Source organism: Prionailurus viverrinus, chromosome F2 (genome assembly GCF_022837055.1).
Source record: "Prionailurus viverrinus isolate Anna chromosome F2, UM_Priviv_1.0, whole genome shotgun sequence".
NCBI classification, from domain to species: Eukaryota; Metazoa; Chordata; class Mammalia; order Carnivora; family Felidae; genus Prionailurus; species Prionailurus viverrinus.
This window is the reverse complement of record NC_062578.1, coordinates 40,570,380-40,591,639: the sequence shown is the minus strand read 5'-3', so window position 1 is coordinate 40,591,639 and position 21,260 is coordinate 40,570,380. Positions and strand designations below refer to the sequence as shown.

The 21,260-nt window shown below is 41.3% G+C and overlaps 1 long non-coding RNA gene across 2 annotated transcripts in view; it reads left to right on the top strand.

Annotated features, from left to right (window-relative positions):
* LOC125156738 (uncharacterized) overlaps positions 1-21,260 on the top strand; it is a 256,694-nt gene that overhangs the window by 114,008 nt on the left and 121,426 nt on the right. The window contains exon 1 of one of the 2 annotated variants that reach the window (XR_007148750.1): positions 14,241-14,367. The exons of the other annotated variant lie outside the window; for it this stretch is intronic. This is a non-coding gene — a long non-coding RNA (uncharacterized LOC125156738). Of the gene's footprint in view, positions 1-14,240; positions 14,368-21,260 lie in introns of those variants that run through there. 2 annotated transcript variants of the gene reach the window in all.

The window sequence follows — 21,260 nt, the reverse complement described above, 5'->3', positions numbered from 1 at the left end:
TCACGGAAGGTGTACATCATTAGCTGCCCTTAATTATGATATGTTTGTCAATCATCCATCCTTTATACAAAGGCTTTTAAAATTGTGATTGTTTAGATTGTACAGAAAAACTCTTATCATTTCTGATTTGATTAGCTGCTCTTGCAAATTCCTTGGAAGAGGATGCCTTTTTACATTTCGACAAATGAGATAAAGACCGACTAATATATTATTTTGAGGATGTTGAAACTGGTTAAAATATTGTTTCTACTTTTTTATTTTGATGTAGATAAGGGAGATTTTAGAGGGCCCATCCTGGCGTCGTCTGGTTTTCCTAGAAAGCAGAACCTGGGCTTTATTTAGAAGTGTACAATCCCAGAGAGCAAGAAGGAGGGACAAGGGGAGGGAAATCCTGTCAAGGATTTATTATTGAGTTGGCCACTGTCTTGTATGGAGCATGACTGATGCTCAATACTAAGATATGGTCTTCCTAAAAGCTGTGCAAATGACTGCTTCCCAGGACAGTCCCTCTGGGGAAAGGAATAAGAAAATGTATTCTGTAGTTCCTATCTTCTAGAGTTCAGAAGTTCACTCTGGGATTGCACTTGTGTTGGGTACTCAGCAGGGTCCTGTAGCCTTTCTACTCCTCCAAGTCAACAGGAAAACCTGGGGTGGGAGGCAAGAAAGCAGCATCCCAAGCAGATATGAGGCTGGGCACTGTCAGCTTGTGTCTGCTTGAAGGAGGTCAGAGCCCGTGCTCCAATGAGGGGCTGGACAGGAGAGAGACCGGGCAGGGTGAGGTGAAGGGGCACCAGAAAGGTGATTTGTGGATACACTTAAATTATGTCTTTGGCAATAGAAACCATATAACTATGCAAACATTTTCAAATAACCAGTTTCGAAATGCTCCCTTAAGCATTCTTTTTTTTTTTCCTAAAGCACTTACTTTTAATTTTTGTTAAAACAGCACCTGTATCTACCTAGGTAAACTGCCTACCAGGTAAACCGCAACGTGCTGTGATACACCAAAGTAAAAGAACAAGGCAAGGTTCCACTGTGAAGTGCTGAAGTGTGAGAGCCTCCCCCCCCCCCCCCCCCCCCCCCCCCGCCCCAGGATGCTCACAGGCTGTATGTGAGCACAGGCAAACAGACTGATTTATGCACCAGGCTCAACCTGTATGCTAAATATTGGCATAACAATTTCTTATTTTTTTAATCAGAACTGAATAGAAAAAGATGTTCTAATGTTTTCTAAAGAAGTTCTAATATTTTCTCGTTTCCTAATTGCTAACTCCCTTCAGGCAGTGGCAGCTTTCAAAGCAATGGCCGCACCCCCGCCTTTGTGTCTGTTTGTCCCCATTAGGCTGTGACCTATATCCGAGATGGGAAGATGGAGAGTTGGTAGTTGGAATCGCCCAGCATCTGTGGAGAACTGGAGAGGGTAGGTTTTCTGGCAAGATGCGTATGACCAATATCTCCAATCCTTTTATGGCAGTGACTAATTGTGAGTGTGTGTGTGTGTGTGTGTGTGTGTGTGTGTGTGTGTGTGAGAGAGAGAGAGAGAGAGAGAGAGAGAGAGAGAGGGGGGGGGGAGGGAGAGAGAGGAGAGAGAGAGAGAGAAGGAGGGAGAGACAAAGAGGAAGGGAGAGAGGGAGGGAGGGAGAGACGGGGAGAGAAAGGGAGGAGAAGGAGGGAGAGACAAAGAGGGAAAGAAGGAGAGAAGGAGGAAGGGAGAGAGAGGAAGAGAGAGGGTGGGAGAGAGAGAGAAACCTTAGAAGGATGGGAAAAGTTGTTGCCTACCAGCTGTGGAGATGGTATTGGGGGCATGGTCGAGTGGGTATGAGGAGAAGGGCTGTTGTGTATTTTTGACATTGTCTAGGTGGAGACGGAACCTCCTCCCCTTGGGAATTATATGGACTCTGGTTGATTTTTTTTTTGGTAGCAGAAAACTGCTAAAAAATATATATATATATATATTTAAATATTTTTTTGTGTTGAAGACATCATCCATCCATCCATCCATCCATCCATCCATCCATCCTTTTGTACATCCACCCCCTTATCCATCCGTACCAAAACTTCAAAGAGCAGCTCTCACAGGAAGTTTAAAATTGTGTAGATCTCATCACTTTTCCAGAAAGATCTCTTATAGTTATTATAGGCCCCCTCCTGCCACAGTCCACTATTTTCTCTATTATTTTGTCCCTCTTTACCCACATATTTTCTCGTATGTCTCTGCAGCCAGCCTGTGTGCTGCTTGTTCACCTGTGCCCCGCTGAGGCCAGCCCTGCACTGGACTGTCAGCCTGGATGCAGCCGTCTGGCTGTATATAAACACTGCTTTCATTTGTTTGTTGAATGCTGACAAAGTTCTCTGGCCTTATTCCTCCCAAATTACCCTCAAACCTATTTCTTGTATTTAATGATGCTGTCTTTAATATCTTGCATCTGTAAGAACGTGCAAAAATATACAGCGTATTCTTCACTTTCCTGACTGCTGTGCCAAGAAACATAACAAGAAGGTATATTGATTTTTATTTCTTCTGGGCTTCAGCCACACACATTCCCACATAGTTCCAGACGTTAACAACTGAGGCAGGCCCTGGCATTACAGTTTTGGGAATTTTAACGACAGCATTGGCCTGCATAGCTCATTCATCTCAGGACATGCGTCTCCATCTGCCAGGCTGAGGTGCTTTTTCCAAGAAGCATTCAAGTACACAGGGAGTGGGTTCGGTGCTGGGGAGTTTCTGTGTCACAGTAATACTCCAGGCTGACGCCTCAGCAACAAAGAGGGCTGAGCAGAGCTCTGAGGCAGATGCGGCAGAAGTAACACACTCTCTGGAGAGAAGCAGTGACACTTTTGTGAAGGAAAACAAACTTCACACATGCCTAGTAGCTTCTCCCTTGAGAAATCTTAGTAAGTATCTTAGTAAGAGCCAGAGAAGGGGTTGAGGGTTGAGAGCCATGCTTGCCCATGTCTATGGGGATGGACAGGTTGTACCCCAGTGAATCATCTTCCTGAACATTTCCTAGCATGTGAGCATTTGCTGTCTCTTCTCTGGCACGGAGCCAATTGTTTGGCCTGATCTGAGAGCCAGCGAGTGAGTGCATTTCTCGAAGGATATACGTTTGGCTACACATGCACTGGAGGATGATAAGATATAATTGCTTCCTGTTTTCTTCATTTTCCCTCTATATTAATTATTTCCCTTTTCTTCCGTCTGATGGAAAGAAGGCCACAGGAAACAAAACTACCCTTTCCATTTGGTCTTAGCCAACAATGCATTAACGAAACCCCTTGTTTAGTGGCTGGGGTCACAGTTGATGGCATCTGTGGAGATTAGAGCTACAGTTTACCCAGCTCTGAAAATGGCACAATTTTAAACTCAGAGGGAAAACACCTTCTGTAAAGTCCCCCTAGGAGATAGGCAAATGAATGATCTACTTTAGAGCTTGCTTGAATATTCACCGTTGTGGTTGACTGCAGTGTGGAGTGGAGGTCTCCGTTGGACTATCTGCATGGCGATATTTTAAGAGAATCAGAGCAGGGAGGTCAGCCTGGGAAACTCATTTTACCACATGATGGATGCAGGACACACATATTATGCTCAGACCACTGCTTTGAGCCTCTGATTTGTTTGTACAACTCATCTAAACTATAAGGCCCCTTGCAGGACATGAAAAGTATCTTGGAAAGTGATGTACATTCTTCAGCTTGAAATTGGATTATAATCTAATTTAACATAGTTTTTTCTCCCCCTCTTTAATTCTTACATTTTTTTTTACTGTGGTAAAATACCCCTTACACAGAATTTACTATCTTAACCATTTTTAAATGTACAGTTCAGGGGTATTACATACATTAATAATGTACAACCATCACCACCGTTCATCTCCATTGCTCCTTTCATCTTGTAAAATTGAAACTCAATACTCATTAAACACAAACTCCCCATTGTTCCCTGCCTCCAGCCCTGGCAACCACCAGGGTGGTTGTCTACTTTCTGTCTCTATGATTTTGATGACTCTAAGTACCTAATACAGGTGGAATCACACAATATTTGTCTTTCTGTGTCTGGTTTATTTCACCTAGCATGGTGTCCATCCATGTTCGTCCATGTCCAACATCTTCATCTGTTTTGTAATATTATCAGAATTCCCTTTCTTTTTAAGGCCGAGTAGTCTTCCATTATGTGAATATACCATATTTTGGTTATTCATTCATCCATTGATGGACACTTGGGTTGCTTTCATGTTTTAGATTTTGTGAATAAGGCTGCTATGAACATGGGCATACAAATATCTCTTTGAGACCCTGCTTTCACTTCTTTTGGGTGTATACCCAGAAGTGGAATTCTGGGTCATATGGTAATTCTATTTTTAAATTTTTGAGAAACTGCCACTCTTTCATTTCTCTCCATTTCTCATCCTTCTTCAAATGGGAAGATAGATCTGAATGTGTATTGTGGCTTTGTCATTTGATCATTTTCTTTGCCCACTATTTGTTCAGTCTCCTATATGTCTTGGGAGCATATATTGCCTCTAGTAATACTAAGTGTCCCAGACAGTATGAAGTAAAGCCTTGATTTATAGGTGATGTGGATTAAGGAGTATCTTGTGATGATCACTGGATGTTACATGTAAGTATTAAATCACTAAATCGTACACCTAAAACTAATATTACATTGTTTTTTAACTAAAATTTAAATAAAAACTTAAAAATATATATTGAGATAATTTAAAGACTTTAGGCCTGTGTATAGGCTACATAATAATCATTATTATTTACTGAATGTCTTTTACATGTCAAGAGCTTTATTAAGCACCAAGGCTACAAAGTATAAAAAACTCAGTCCCTGCTCTCAGGTAACTCACTGTCTGGTGGGGGAGAGACATATACCCAGGGATTTCAATGTCACAATGAATCTAATGGAAATATAATTATGTATAAGGCACAATTGGGAATGTCAGGAAGGGGCTTTAAAATTTGCTTGGAGGGAAACCAAGAGCTAATCTTTTAGTTGAAAATTGGGGTAAAAGTTTGTCAATTGAAGATGGGCCAAGGGCATTCAAGCAATGAGAGAATGGGGTACAAAGGGAAATACCAGAAGTTTAGTGTGGGTGGAGTGGTGAGTTGTGAGACTGGATAAAAGCAAGAGGTGAATAAGCAGGCAAGAGCAAGATCACAGGAGGGGCTGGACATCATAGTTCTTCCCTTGGGTAATGGTAAGCCACAGAAGGGTCTTAAGCAATGAATAAATAGCATCTGAGTTGAGGTTCAGAATGTTCCACGTGTAAGACTGAGTGGGAAAGGGTTATTCTGGAAGGAGGGAGAACATTTAGAAGATGTGAGAATGGCCCCAGGAAAAGAAAAAAAATTGAACTTAAACCAAGGCACCAAGGCAGTGTTTTGATAAAGAGGAAGGATATGGTTCTGGGAAAGATTTAAGAGAATAAAATGTATAGGACTTATTAAATCACTGGAAATAGAATGTATCTTCCAAGGAAATCCAGGATTATAGTTTGATGCAAAGACAATGTTTTTTTTTATTCATTCAGAAAATATTTATGATATATCTATGGGTCCCAAGAAAAGTGGTGAGTGCTGAGGATACTTAAGTGACAAGACGTAAGATCAGCCTTCAGAGAGTTTGAACTTTAGTAGGAGAGATAGATATCACAACTTACAAGTGAAATATGGCACTTGCATCATGAAGTTGTGACTATTACCTCCAATAAGGACCCCAAAATCTTGAGCTTACGGAACTTGCAAGATATCCAGTGGAGATGCAGACACCTGAGTATATGGGAGAAGGACTCAGAAGACACAGGAGTAATCAGGGTTGAAGTCATAGTCAAGATCTTGGGAGTGATGATATCACAAGGGAGAGTGGGGGTGTCCTAAGAGACAATGGGCAAGGAGAGAAGCAAATTTTAAAGGGGTAAAAGAGGAAGAGTTGCCAGCAAATAAGACTGAGAAGCAACTGTTAGGGAGACAAGAGGGAGACATTTGCATTTTATCTCCCATCACTCTTGAAAGTCCTGCTTTGGTGGTACATAGGAGAGAAGTACTCCTATTATTTCCAGTATCTATTTTGGTGCCTAGCTCAGAGTAGGCACTAAGAAATGTTGATTTAGTTAAATGTAATAGGGGTTAGGAAATTAATTCTATCCTAATAGTGTGATGAAGGAAGTGGAGAAATAATGCAATACACAAAATTGGAAAAGAATTGAATTTGATGTTTATTGAATTTGTGATCAGGGAAACTTTAGTTTACAGCTGACTTCATCACCAACTGCGGGGCAAGTTACTTGTCTCTCAATATTGTATTTATACTACATGCTTCTGTGTCCTTCTTAGTAAATCAGGGGATTGGGATAAGAGGCAAAGTCCTATTTGGTTCTAAAATTCTGAATTTGGAAACATAATTAGCAGGTGAAGCTGAAGAGGTGATATATTATCAAATGGAGGTATCCTTGTCGGCTTTCACTGATATATTATCTTATAAAACATTGGGACATTAAGTATTTGATAGTGGAACTCTGGATATTGATTTTGCCCCCAGTCATAAATGGCCTTTGCTTCTGAAGAATGGTAGGCATTGCAGAGTTGTTTATACCAGTAGATTGCGTCCCTGCAAAACGAATGTCAAACAGTGCATCTGGGTATTGTCTTGATAAATTACATGACTCAGTGATCACTGACCCACATTTTGTAATATGATTTTATAAAACCCGTGTGACAACGCTAATGGAGATAGATGCACTATAGTTCTTACACAGTAGAGGCCAACAGTGTTCTTGGAAAAAAATGAAAATAGGAAACGTAATCACAGATTTGCTATTATAAGATTTCATCTAAAGAAAGAATGTTAGGTGGGTGGATATTCTTTACAGGGAAGTTGTTAGAATTTCAAGCAAATTTACTGCATGCCAACCAATAATACTGCTTTGTCAAAATAATTGTTTATTTCTGTACTTCTAGAATCTGCACTGCCATAGCACCAGGTGTGGATAATAGGTTTGCACTCTGTACATATGCTGGGGTGCACGATACTTTGGCGTGTGTAGTCTTGGTCTGGGATTTCCTTTTTATGACTTCATTTTTTGTTGTGGCAGCCTCCATCTGAGGATTCATTCACAGCAGAAAAAAGATACTGACCTTATCAGTGAAGATTTTAGCCCGACTCACGAAAGGAAAAAGAGTACTTCAGACAACAAATTCACTTGTGTTTACAGAAAAAGCATTAGGAGAGTTATAAAGATTTCTTTTTCTTGAAATACAGCAGCTTGTATGGTTTTGTCATGTAAACTGCCAAGATAGAAGGAGGAATTTAGTGGGCTTCGATGTATGAGACTTATTCACAAAAATCCTTTCTGTTTTTTTTTTTTTAAACTGAACATTTGAATTCTAAGAGTTCTGTTTGTATGTTCCAGTTTGGAGTCTGAATTTTTGCCTATTGAAAAAAAATGCAGTTATGGACTGGCACCTGGGCATGATTCTAGCTACCCTTCTAATTTCATTTCTTCAGTAGTGGTAGGAATCTAAAGAAACACTACGTTGGGTCTTGATCATTTTCTGAGAACAGAGTTTCTAATCTCGATTTGCTAAGTGTTCTTAATATTCTATTATTTTGCATCTTAGTGATTCATTGCCATAATTAAAATGGTGGTAGAAAAGTGAAGCCGAATAAGAAAACTGGACAGTTTAGGTTTACCAAAGGACTTTTCCCCCTCAGTTTCTTTAATGGGTTGGGGACACGGAAAATGATGAGGTCAGCTTTGGTCAGTTTGAAGTCATAAGCTTATAGCATATGCAAATGGAGATGTGAGCCTATAGGTCAGATGTCATCATCGATGGTATGAGTTGAAGGTTGTGCATGGGAGAGATTACCCAAGGGAGAATATGAGGAATGAGATAAGTAAAGCGCTGCGAATAAAATCTTGGTAAAGATCAATTTTTAAGTGGCTGTTGGAAAGAGACAAGGAAACTCAAAAAGAAGAGTCAGCCAGTCACTAGGAAAATCTTGAAGGTTACGGCAGACGTGAATTTTCAAAAGAAGGGAATGGTCACAAATGACAAACGCTGCAGGAAGATAAAGTAATAATTGGACTGGAACGTGTCCATTGCATTTGTCAACCAGGGGATGAAACTGACCATCGTAAGAACCAGTTTAGTGGAACAGCTGTGGCAGAAACCCAGATTGCATTAGATTTAGGAGTAAACAGGAAAAGAACAAATACTGTTTTCCTTTTAAAGAAACTAGTTTTGCTTCAAGGAAGTTGTACTATGCTGTGTGCATGTGGGAGGGAGTGGTTGTAAATTAAGATTTCAGGGGGAAAGAAGGGTTTAAGAATGTGGTAATGATGGAAAGAAAAGTCTGTTGGGGCCAGTTGGGGATTTTGATCAGGACAATACAATTTGATGGGACATGGTGGTGGGTAGATTAGATGCAGGATTATCCCATCAACTTTTTTGGAAGAACATGGAGTGTTAGCAAAGAAACCAAAGGATGAAGGCAAGAGCTGGAGGTTGGGCCGAGTTATGGAGTGAAGCTCTTTAAAAAGAATTGCAGATTGTAGTCTGTATTGCAGTAGAATTCCAAGGTCACAGATATGGGAAGGTGGTTCTCAGAGCACAAAGTAGAATTTGTCGGTAGCCTCGAATACTGAAACATTTGCAAAGGAAGGAGACTCTGGAAGCAGTGGCAGAAGGTATAGTCTGAAGTAGTGGGGGTGGGGTTGTAGGAAATGGGTGACCCTGACACATGTATGGAAGATACCTGTGGCTGCACTTGAAATTGCTCTACAGGGGTACCTGGGTGGTTCAGTCCGTGAATCTTCCAACTTCATGATCTCGCGGTCTATGGGTTCGAGCCCAGCATCGGGCTCTGTGCTGACAGCTCAGAGCCTGGAGCTTGCTTTGGATTCTGTGTCTCCCTCTCTCTCTGCCCCTCCCCCTGCTCTGTCTCTCTCTTTCTCTCTCTCTCTCTCTCTCTGCCCCTCTCCCACTTGTGCTTTCTCTCTCTCTCAAAAATAAATAAACTTAAAAAATAAAAAAGATTAAAAAAAAGAAGAAATTGCTCTACATGTGAGAGGTCCGAAGTGACTAGGGAACCACTTTTAGACTTGTTTCTCAGAAAGTATATATATAACACAGAGGTAGGGGTTTTGTGAAGCGAAGGCTACTCATGGCTCGTGACTGGAACGACTGCGTCTTACCTTAGAATTCCTTAGGAGGAACTCCTCCCCAAAGCTTGGATATCCTCGTTTATTTATACTACTGCCTCTGTGACAGTGGAAGTATCTGGCATTTTAGGGGAACATAAAAAGTGATGAAGAGATGTTTGGGACCCTTTAAAAGGATGTCCAATAGAAAGAAGAATCAATTCCCCAAACTGTAGGACAGCTACTGAAGTAAAGGCGAGGATGGATCTACAGCGGCAAAATTGTCATGGGGGAAAGTCATTCCCGTTTAGTCCTTTAGTGACCCAGAGGTCAGTACGGTTATGATGAATTGTTTATAACAGGGTCTCAAAGTGGGAAGAGTCCAATCTTTCCTCCAATTAAGAAAATTCCCCAACACTTGGGTGAACATCTCCAGTAAGTCAGGTTCATTACTAGCCATGATCATCGTTAATGTACATCTCCGAGTAGGAAGATAGTAGCTGTAGGGCTGCCCGTTCCATTTACAAATTCTAAATTCCTTGTTGGGCAGGGTCCAAAATCCTCCCAACCCACCCAAATTATTTTTTTCCAAAAATGTCTTCCTTATGTAGAGATTTTACTCAGTGATCCTATTTTGAGTTATTCTTTTACAAATTCAGTGACCTCTATCTTTTTCCATATGTATCTTTCTACCATGTTTTAATATCATATAGTTTCCAGGTCTTCCAATACCTTGTCCTTGGGTATCAGGATCTAGACCTAGACACGATTCTCCAGATGTGAGCTGCTGGTGTTAGTAGAGTCCTTGCTTATCTTGACCCAAATACAATGATATCATCAGCAGAGTCTTGGGTTTTTGTTTTTGTTTTTATTTTTTCCAAGTCCTAGCAAGGGGGTCATAGGCCTCTCTAATGATACATTCATGGGATAAAAAGAGAATCAAGAAAAGGGTGTAGAAAAATGCCAACAAAGCTCTTTCTACTTGCTAACAATTTTATGCACCGACACACCATTGAATAATTTTCCAAACAGTTACAAATCCACCTACCTCATTACTACCCGGTTCACAGCACTCCACCGTGTCTGTGTTAGTATTATGAAAGGCAGCCAAATGTCTTGGCAAGATCCTGGTGCATTTTCTGGCTTAAAGATCTTTCAAAGATTCTCCGAATCTCAGAATACTCCTCAGAATAAAGTCTAAACTCAGGATAAAATCTAAATTCCTCAACATGGCTTTCAGTTCTGATTTTGCTTGTATCTCCTGCCTTCATTCTTCACTCTCCAATATGAATTCTATGTTCCAGTCTTTCTGAACTACTTGCAGCTCAGCTCCATAAGTCATCGCATCACCCTCTATCACCCCAAAGCCTTTCACCTTTTATTCTTTTCCACCGGCATCTTGTGGTCCCTAATCCCCAGCTCTGTTGGCCTAGCTTATTTCTCTTTGTCCTTCCCCTCACACAATGAGACTATTTTCCCTCATCTAAGAGCTTCCTTCCATCTTTCTCCATTATATCCATGTTTAGCCCCATAAAGGCTGCTCTTTTTTTCTTTTCTAGCTCTCCCTTTAGACTGAAATCCCCTTGAAGGCAAGAACTGGGGACTTTATCCCCAAGGCCTATGTGGTACCCAGCACAGGGTAGGGACTCAATACATTAAAAAAAAATCAATTCTGACTGGTCTTTGAATACATTTTACTTGTGATATTCTTTCCATCTACTCTCCTGCTAATGTAGCAAAGTAGTTTGCACTGAATTATTTTTGGCAACCTCGTGCTGGCCTCTGGTGATCCCCTATTTCCCTACTAAGAGCATATAAATTACCTAGTGAAGAATACACTTTAGGATGTTCCTGGCTTTGAAAGTCAAACTCTTCTGGCTTCAGAATACGAAATCCCCCTTTTTGAAATCTGAAGCATTTGCTTAGCTCTGATCTTCTGGCAATTTTCCCATTCTCTGATTTTTTTTTTTTTCCCAGGACACTAGCAGCTGTGATAACAGCTGCAAATTGTTTTAATTGTCTTGGATGTAATGCATCTGGACTTGAACACATTTTAAAGCTGCTAGACACTCTCTTACTATCTCCCTTGCTAAGATTGTGTTCCATCCATTGCAACCTCAATATTATTTTCCTCTGAGGAGGAGAATGGGAGCAAACCAAAGAGAGAACTTTTCTGCTTTTTCATTCGTCATCATCAAGCAGTTAACTTATCATTCCTCTGTCTTATTATTAACAACATAACTTTATTTTTTTAAGTTTATTTATTTTGAGAAAGAGAGAGAGAGAGATTGTGTGTGTGGGGGGGGGAGGAGGGTCAGAGAGAGAAGGACAGAGAGAATCCCAAGCAGGCTCCTTGCTGTCAGTGCAGTGTCTGACATGGATCTCGATCTCATGAACTGTAAGATCAAGACCTGAGCCAAAATCAAGAGTTGGAAGCTTAACCAACTGAGCCACCCAGGCGCCCCTAAAAACATAACTTTAAAACAATAACAACAACAACATTCTTATTTTGGTCTCATCTCAGTTACATTCTGGAAGGTTGGGGCAGGAGGAATATGCGTGGATAGAGAGGACAGCAATCGTATATTCTCTCTCTCTCTCTCTCTCTCTCTCTCTCTCTCTCTCTCTAAGACCTGCTTGGTGCTAGACATTGTGATAGAGATCTTGCTACAAATATGATTTATTCTCTGTTCTTAGGGAGCTCATGGTCAAGTAGAGAGTGTTAAAAATCATAGTGTTATATTTGAGTTAGCTGTGCATCAACCTTGGCAAAAAAAGATAACTTGATAACTATTTTGCATGACTTAGTTTTTTATCCATCCTTCCATATATCTTCCAAGTCACGGTTCTCAACTATAGTTGTATGTTAGAATCACCGAGGGATTCTGGATTGGATAGCAATAAAGTAGGTGGATTTGTAACTATTTGGAAACTTTTATAACACAACAAACCAACTTGATTAGGATCTCTGAGGAATGAAGTCTATGGGTGGTATCTACTGAAAGCTGCCTTGGAAAATCCATAGTCAGAGAGTGGAGAACCATGGTCTTAAGTACTTACTCTGTGTTTTAGTAGTGCCGTGCCAGGGACTGAAGAAGATACACCCTGTCCTAATGTAATACAAAGTCATTGCCAGAGGTAACACTTTGAGTAGACAAGGCATTCTCATGGAAAAGAGCAAAGTGAAAATGCAAGGTAGTATACTGTATGATTAAAAGCCAAAGTGAGCAGAAGTAAACAAAACAAACCAAAACAAAAAACAAACAAAGAAAAAACCAAAAAAAACCCCACCCCAAAATCCATGGACGTTACAGGTAAAGGAGACAAATCCTGGGCCAGAGTTGTGAGAAAAGAGTTGGGGCAGGTGGGCTAAGGTACACTTTGAAGAATGCAGAGGATCAATCAGGTGGTAGGATAGATACATTCGGTTCTGACCAGGAGGGTATAATGAACAAAGGCTTGGTGGCAGGAATGAATGTGGAGTGTTCTGAGCATTTTGTGGACTGGAAAGCCAAAATGGAGCAGAAGTTTAATTTTGAGAACCAATCAGACTAAGGTTATGGAAGTAAGGCCCAAATAGGTAGAACTTTGTATGCTATTTTGAGGAATTTTTCTTTAAAGTATAGGCAGCACTTTTTTTTTTTTTTTAATTTTAAAAACATAACCACAGTCCTTGGACATTTCTCAAACCTCTTTCAAATGAGAAAATATTTTATGGCATTGATCAACCTCAGCCTTGCTACTGAGTTTAGAATCTGTGATACAAACTTGGAGGAGAGAGGAGGCTGGATCTCAAAGGCAAATGGAAGTATTCTCTAATGCTCCCATTCATTTGTGTCAGTAGCATCCTGGTAAGTGTGTAACAACCAACTCTCTAGGGAGAAAAAAGCCTTGATTTATAGTGTTTGCCGATTTCCATGGTGTAAATACTACCACTGTGATCAACATGAAGATACCATCGGTTTAAAAATCACTTTGCAAAATTTCTGGAAATCTGCCATTGACTCTCACAAGCTGGTATGAGCCGGCTTCGAGACACTGCTGCTGGCGTTTACTACCTCAATTCTCTCAATAATGATTTGTCTCTGGGAAGAGGGGCATTGAGGCATGGAAGATTTGCCTTTGAAGTATCATATTCAGTTTCATCTAAATTTATGTGGTGGTGGAGGAGGAGGAGAAAATCCCTGACACTTTGACTAGAGCAAAACTGAAAGAGCACGTCAACATCCATGTCTCAGGAAATGCGATTCCAGAAGCGTCTTTTGCGGACAGAGGCCCCCCCCCCGAGTGCTCGGTGGCCGGGTGGAGTGTCTCTCCTTAGTTCGTGGTGTTTCCAGCAGAGCAGCGAAGGGTTACGAAGCCTGAGAAAACATACGAATGTGCTGAATAAATCCAATTTCCGTGCAAGGGCGCTCTGTGTGCCCCAGGAGGAATCACAGGCCGTTGTGTTTGTGTGAAACTCAGCTCCCGCTGCAAAGGGCCCTTTCCACTTTGACTGCTGAACCCACGTCCCCTTGGTTCCCAGAGACAACCCAACGGCACCAGCATCGCCGCATCGCCGGTGAGAAGTCCGTGAGACCCGAAGCGCCATCGGACCTGATCCGATCGCAGTTTGCCTCTCCCTAGCGCCCGGGTCACTCCTGACGCGTTTAGCTCTTGCCTTCAGTACTCGTCGTGGCCGCGTGGGGGTGAGAGCGCAGGGGTCCCGCTGGAAGCATCCAGACGCCACCTGGGTCCCGCGCCAGGCCTAGGCGAGCCTTCGGCGGGCAACGCCGCCACAAAGCCCTCCGCGCAATCCACCTTCCCCTTTCCTTCCCCCCTTCAAAAAACAAAACAAAACAAAACAAACAAAAAAAAACAACCAACCAACTCATGTGTGGGTAAAAAAGCCATTTAGTCAAAAATAAAGACTAAAATGTTTTTTCCTTCTGATAGTGTTCCCGGTTCCGTCACTCGGCATTATGCTCCATAATGTGCCGCGTGCAGCCATTTTGTCATCGCTTTGGGTCATCCTTGCTCACAATTGGTTATTTACTCAGGGGCTTTTGAAATTATTGAGTTGACACATCTGTCAGACGGCAAAAGCAGAAATGCTAAAAGGTCACTTGGAGAGAAACCAGCTGCTCCAGACAAACCTTTCTGCCTCCAAATAGCGCAATCATTACAGCCTGGCAGATGGGGCCTCCGCTTTCGTTTCAGTCGCTCCCCTTGCCTTCAGGTATTTAGCCACACTACCTCATTGCCAGGTCAGCCAGGCCTCCTCGTAATTACCCACACAATAGGCATCTCTCTGCTTAAGAATAACAGCTCCATTTTCTCTAAATAGGAAACCAGTTTCCTCACAGATATGAGCTACTCAACGCGTGCCACAAACTTTCCTATTAACAGATTAATTTTGACAGTGGTAGGTATGTTTCTATTACTTCTGCAGCCTTCATTATACCTAGAAACACGAGGTTTGGTCTGATTTAACACTTTGGCGGGCTTCTGAGGGTCTGAGTAGATGGCCTCTGGAGAGTAGGTCTGAGATTCCCTTTCTCCTCCACCTAATCCTTCGTCCTCCTCACCTTCTTCCCCTCTGTGTGCCCCCGGAGAGTTGGTGTCATGTCGGGAGGAAAAGGGCAAAAGGTGACGCCTGTTTGTGCTGCTCCACCGGGAGGTTTCATTCGGACGACTTTTCAGTCAGCCTGGCTCCCCTGAGGCCTTGGAATCTGAAAGGTGCGTGTGCACACGAGTGCCTATGTTTACGGCCCCGAGAGATGATGTAAAATAAAAATTAACAAGAAAAGCAAGCTGATATTGAACCTCAAGTGTATAGGGAGGAGAATCTTCCATAAAGCAGGTTCTCACAAACTCTGCTTTGGGGAACAATTAATATGTCATCAGCTATAATAACAGCATCTTAACCTTTCAGAATAATAACAAATTGATAAACATAAGGCAGTGTGTCTCAAACTTAGTGGCCATGGGGGTGGTTTTTAGAAACCCTAATTTAACTATGCTTATTTTCCCCAAAGTAGTAGTATTACCAACAGTAAGGTTAAAGTTTGCTCTCTGTCATTAGGGACAAGACACTTCAGTGGATAAGTTTGAAAAGCTGCCTTGTGATTACAGTTAGAGTTCTGAAATCATTGCATCCGGAGATCACATGACCTCAATAGTCCCTTTCAGCCTGGTGGGGCTTCTCACATGAATAGACGTGAACCTGGAGACTTCACTTGGGAAATGCCATCAAAGAGCTTCAAACAGAAAAACACTAACAGAACCTTCGACCACCCAATATCTTGACAACTCATGATTGACGCCCCAGGCATTGCTGTTTTCCCTTTTGTTTCTCCTTGAGGTACTCACTACCTTGCCCCTCAGTCCTCCATTTCCACTTTTGCATTCTCTTCAGTCTCTTATTCTGGGGACTAAACAGCAACTCTACGGTTGTGATAAGGCCTGTGAGCACCAAGAGAAATTGCGATTAGCAGCAAAAGTGGGGGCTCTCTGCGTTGTACCTCCATTATCCTATAAGAATTCAAAAAAATTGTTACATATGCCATAGCCTGAGACTAGCTGTGAATCAGGAAGCTGAGAAAAGTTTGGAAGTGAGACAAAGTATGGCAACCGACCAAGTTGATCTAGGTAATTCTCCCCTAATAAGATACAACTGTAAACTAGTAAATGGCTTTACTGTTTGCTTCTGGAAATCTTGCAAATTAGTTTATGTGGGCAAAGAGTTTGGTCGCATGGGTAAGCAGTTCTATCAGGATGAGAGATTGCTCGTTTAGGCAACGGTTCACTTACCAGACAATAGTTAACACTATTGCTTCAAGACACGAGTGTTGCTGTATTCATCAATCCTAAATTATCGTGTCATAAACTTTGTCTAATCTCAATTAATCTCTTGTCTTGAAAGACTCTCCCCTCAAACCAGATCCCAGAATCCTAGAAACGTCCTCTTCTGATCTCTCTCTTGTGAGATATTGCTAACATGCTGTCAAGGTGTTGTCTCCATTACTGCAGTAAGTCTGATAAACTTAGCTCAATCAACAGTTTTTCCAGTGGTCTTTTTGGGGAAGTTGATAGTCAACAAAGTGGACTGGTGTCCAGTCTTGGAACAGATTGGACAGAAAGAGAGAACACTCTGAAGAGATCCCCAGGAAAGTTCTGATGTAGCAGTTAATTCCGAACATGGGCAATGGGGCAGGACACAAGATAGGTTTGGAGCATGTATGTATTCTACAGGGGTTCCTAGAAGTTATATATGAAGAGACACTGGTCAAAAAATAGACATCCTATGATTCATGAGACAAACTTCAGAGTCATTACAAATTTATTATTAAAGAATAAATGATGGGGCCTGTGACCAGCTTAGTTGGTAGAGCATGGGACTCTTGATCCTGGGGTCATGAGTTCAATCCCCATGTTGGGCCTAGAGGTTACTTAAAGAGAAACAGAAATAAATAGTCTTACTTTAAGATCACCAGCCGTTGAAACTCAGGGGCATATTGGATCCTTAGTCAGAAAGAAGGTATTCTGGAGCTGTGGAGGAGGGGGGTGACCAGGGAAGACTTTATGCAGGAGGTGGCTAGCATTTGAGGTGGGTCTTGAAGAATGGGTAGAATTTCTGTGTGTGTGCATGTGTGCATGCGTGTGTGTGTGTGTGTGTGTGTGTGTGTGTGTGTGTGTGTTTATGTAGAGGTGGGTCATGAGGACATCTGGAATAAAGCAAGATGCAGGAGGCAGTATAATGAAGTGGTTAAGGGAATGAGCACATGATTCAGAGACCTGCATTTGAAGTCTAATTCCACCACTTAAAATTGTGCAGATGAACATGGGCAAGTTGCTTAACTTCTCTAAGTCTCATCCATAAAATGGAGCTATGATACCTACTGTATTAGGGTCCTTATGAGGACAAAATGAGATAATGTATGTAAAGTAGTGAGGAAATTATGTGGATATAGTTAAGACTTACTAGATGATGGCTATTATCATTTATTATTATTATTATTATTATTATTATTACCACAGTCTAACACAAAAGAGAAGTGAATGGAAAGAAAGCTCAGGGCCCATTCCAGGACAGACTGAAGATGAAACTCTGCATGCAAAAGTAGGAGAAAACAATTCAGGAAGAGTCAGGGCCAATTGTAAAAAAGCCTTGAATTTATTTTAAAACATTTATTCAGTAGGCAGAGGGGGACCCATAAAGGATTTTGATGCAGAGGAGCAATGATCAGAGCTGTCCTGGTAATACATGGGTTGAATGAAAGGAGAGGAGAGACCAGTTTCAGAGACCAGTGAGCTAGCAGGCTGTAGCAGAGTCAAGAGTGTGGTGTTTCTAATGCTGGAAGAAAGAATAACTGTGAGACAGTTTTGGAAGGGTTTTGGGATTAAAAGTTCCTCTTGTCCATTTAATTCAGGCTTAAACATATCAGCATTTATTTATTTATTTTTTTTTCAACGTTTATTTATTTTTGGGACAGAGAGAGACAGAGCATGAACGGGGGAGGGGCAGAGAGAGAGGGAGACACAGAATCGGAAACAGGCTCCAGGCTCTGAGCCATCAGCCCAGAGCCTGACGCGGGGCTCGAACTCGTGGACCGCAAGATCGTGACCTGGCTGAAGTCGGACGCTTAACCGACTGCGCCACCCAGGCGCCCCAAACATATCAGCATTTAAGCCCTTAATCTAAAGCACATCAAATGAAGTTTAGCCACAAGTTTATTTAAAAAAAAAAAGTTAACGTTTATTTTTTTTGAGACAGAGAGAGACAGAGCATGAACGGGGGAGGGTCAGAGAGAGGGAGACACAGAATCTGAAACAGGTTCCAGGCTCTGAGCTATCAGCACAGAGCCCGACACGGGGCTCAAACTCATGGACCTCGAGATCATGACCTGAGCCGAAGTCAGCCGCTTAACCGACTGAGCCACCCAGGTGCCCCAAGCCACAACTTTAAAAGTAGCTCATCATGCTAGTGCTGTAGCTTATGCTCTGAGCCTTCTGCTATGTGACGCCTGATCCCACGAACACCGGGCATGTGGAATGAATGCATAGCAAAAGCAACGAGCTAATGCATCTGAACTCTGTCTAATTTATAGTATATTTGCATTACCTACGAGCTTACCGTGGGACTGGAGCCCTTTGAATAGTAGAATGTGTTGCTAAGTTTTACCCGAGTTCTGCAAATTCCAATCCACTCTAACTTTTTATCATATAGGGTGCTAAATTTGACGCCCTCCCCTTCCGAGTTCATATCAGTTGAGGAAGGAAGCATTAACAAATCCACTGAATATAGTATTTTTTGAATCAATTCTTGCCATGCTTTATCTATTGGCATTCAAATTTATTTAATTAGTGGGCTCTAATTTGCACTAAACAGAAAAGCCAGGATTCAGAGCCAGCATCAGGTGACACTAATGTTAGCCTAATTGGTCGATCTGTGTTAATTATCAGGTAACTTGGCTAAATAATAAAGCCATTCACAGACAAGGACAAAGTGATTGTAAAAGTCTCTCTTTAAACAAGGCCTCACTTCCCTAGAACAGCCTAGCAGCTTTTAGAGCCACAACGGGTTATTTATAATGGCTCTCTCCTTAGAGATTCTATTTTCAGATGGAGGAGGAGTATTAAGATTGGGACATAAGACCCGGAGGTGCAAATCAGAGTTAGTGGAAGCCACATAAGGGAGGGAGATCAGCTTCAAGGGTTGCGATATTTAGAATGAAAATGAAGAACATAATGTGTTTTATTCTTAAATAATTATTAAACTTTTGAAGAGGCTGAGAACAATCTAGATAAAATCCAAACCACCTTCAACAAAGGGCAACCCTCCCTTCCCAGGATTGGGATCATGTTGTGCATATGGTGTGGTTTTCTGATCCTTTTACTTAACCATCTGAGAGCATTTTCTTCCCCATAGTATTAATTATTTCTCAAAAACATTCGTCTAACTTCACAATTAAATTGGCTAAATCATAGGTCACATTTTAACCTTCTTATGTGAGGAGGGAGGTAGGGAACAAGGTCAGAGTGGAAAAGGGTTATTTGTAGGGTCCAAATGGTTAAGGGGAAGTGCCTTATGTAGAGAGGAGGGAGGTGGCCCTCTCCGTCGTCCTGGGCAGTTAAAACAAGGTGATGCTGGGAGAGCGTAAAGGCGTACTAACCTCACTGACTTCCTCACATTTCTTACTGCACAGCAGAACCCATGCAATCATCCTTTCTAAGTTTAGGTTTTAGGATTGTTAAAACAGGAAAATATGGCCCGGGACCAAGTTTATCCCCCTGCATGTTTTTAGACAGTCTTAGATCATGATCTAAGAATAGTTTTATATTTTTAACTGATTACAAAATATCAAAAGAAAAATAATATTTTGTGACACATTAAAGTTATGTGAAGCTCACATTTCCGTGTCTTTGAAGTTTGACTGGAACCCAGCCATGCCCATTCATTTGCTTGCGGTCCCTGGAGCTTGTCTGTGGCCGCTTCCCTAGCATAGCGGCAGAGCTGAGTGGTTGAGACGGAGGCTGTCTGGCCTGAAACACCTAAAATATTGACTGTCTGACCTTTCTAGTGAAAGTTTGTTCACCCTTGCTCTAGAAGATGAATTTTTACGCTCATATCCACATGTCTTCCTAGAATTTTAAAAGGAATTCTAAGCCTTTAATTATAACTTCTTGACATCACAACCTCATATCCACTTGTTACTGAGCATATTTGTTTCAAATAATTAATCATTACTAATAAGGACATTTCAGGCTGGACTAACTTTCCATGGCAGTGCTAACACTTGAGAATCTTGGGCCTCACTTTTAACTTACTCAGACTATGTATTATCACACAATTAGAATCATTCATTATGGAAAAAAGGACTTTTATTAGTTTTTTCATTAAGCTGAGAAAGAAATTTTAAATATTATGTTAACATAAAAGCAATATGATGTTAATGACTTTGCAAAGCACCTTGAGAGATCTTGGATGATAATGAGAACTGAACGTGCAGTGGGTAAAACTACATGCCAGTCAGCTGTTTGTCCTAACACACGTATCCACACTGGAAGATAAAATTACCTGGAGATTGTATCATTCTCTCTTTCTTTTTCTCTCTCCCATATACATGTACACACACACACACACACACACACACACACAGACACACACACAATGTGTGTACACGTCCATACTCCATGGCTGGAATCCAAACTGGCTGCTCTATAGACAACAGTGATTGTCGCACATCCAATATGGCATGTATTTTCCTGAATCAGTTGCATTGAGAGTTATATGGCGGCTCTTACCTTTATAGACTGTTCATTATTTTGGAAACATAGGGAGAGCAATGATTTTATGTTTAGCATGTACTAAGCACTTAATACAAGTTACCTATTACTGTTGTTAGTAGTGGAAACTTGACTAACTTGAGTATGTCTCCAGAAAATACTTTGGGGACCAGCTAATAGAATGCTGTTTGTGACTCTTGGTGGCACAACTGGAGGATATATTAGAGATTAGAATTCAGGCTGTGATGTGTCTCCATTAAAGTTTTGCTGTAGGTAAGACCCCAGAGTCGGGTGTTTTCGTGGTTCATTTAGAGCGACTGAGATAGTAGAGAAATATAATGTGCTTCTAATGGAGTCTTGGCAGAGATTAGTTGTGGAGAGCACAGACTGGGGCCCCATGGTTGAATTTGGCTGGCAGTAGCTTTAATTAGCAAAATAAGTATTGACAAAAAAAAAATAAATTGGAATATTTTTAGAAAGGTCGCGTACTCTCAGCTTTACCGTTGTCTTTATTGTTGCATATTCCCAACATGGTACCCATCTTATCCCTAGAGGCATTTGAATTTGTAACTCTTGATTAGAAACACTGTGAGGAATCCTTGAGAGGGACATTTTAAGGGACTTGGATTTGCATGCCTGTGTATGTGTGTGCGCATATATAGGTAAATAATTAGTTTTGCTGCTAGGTTCCAGATTTCAAAATCATATAGTTAAATAAAGCATCCCAACTAAAAAGAACTTAAGGCAAATTCTGTAGTACATTTCTCTGTGTCTGGTAGTGAAAAAATTCCCTCCTGTCCTTTTTTTATAATTTAGTCTTCTTACTATTTATTATGCTCAATG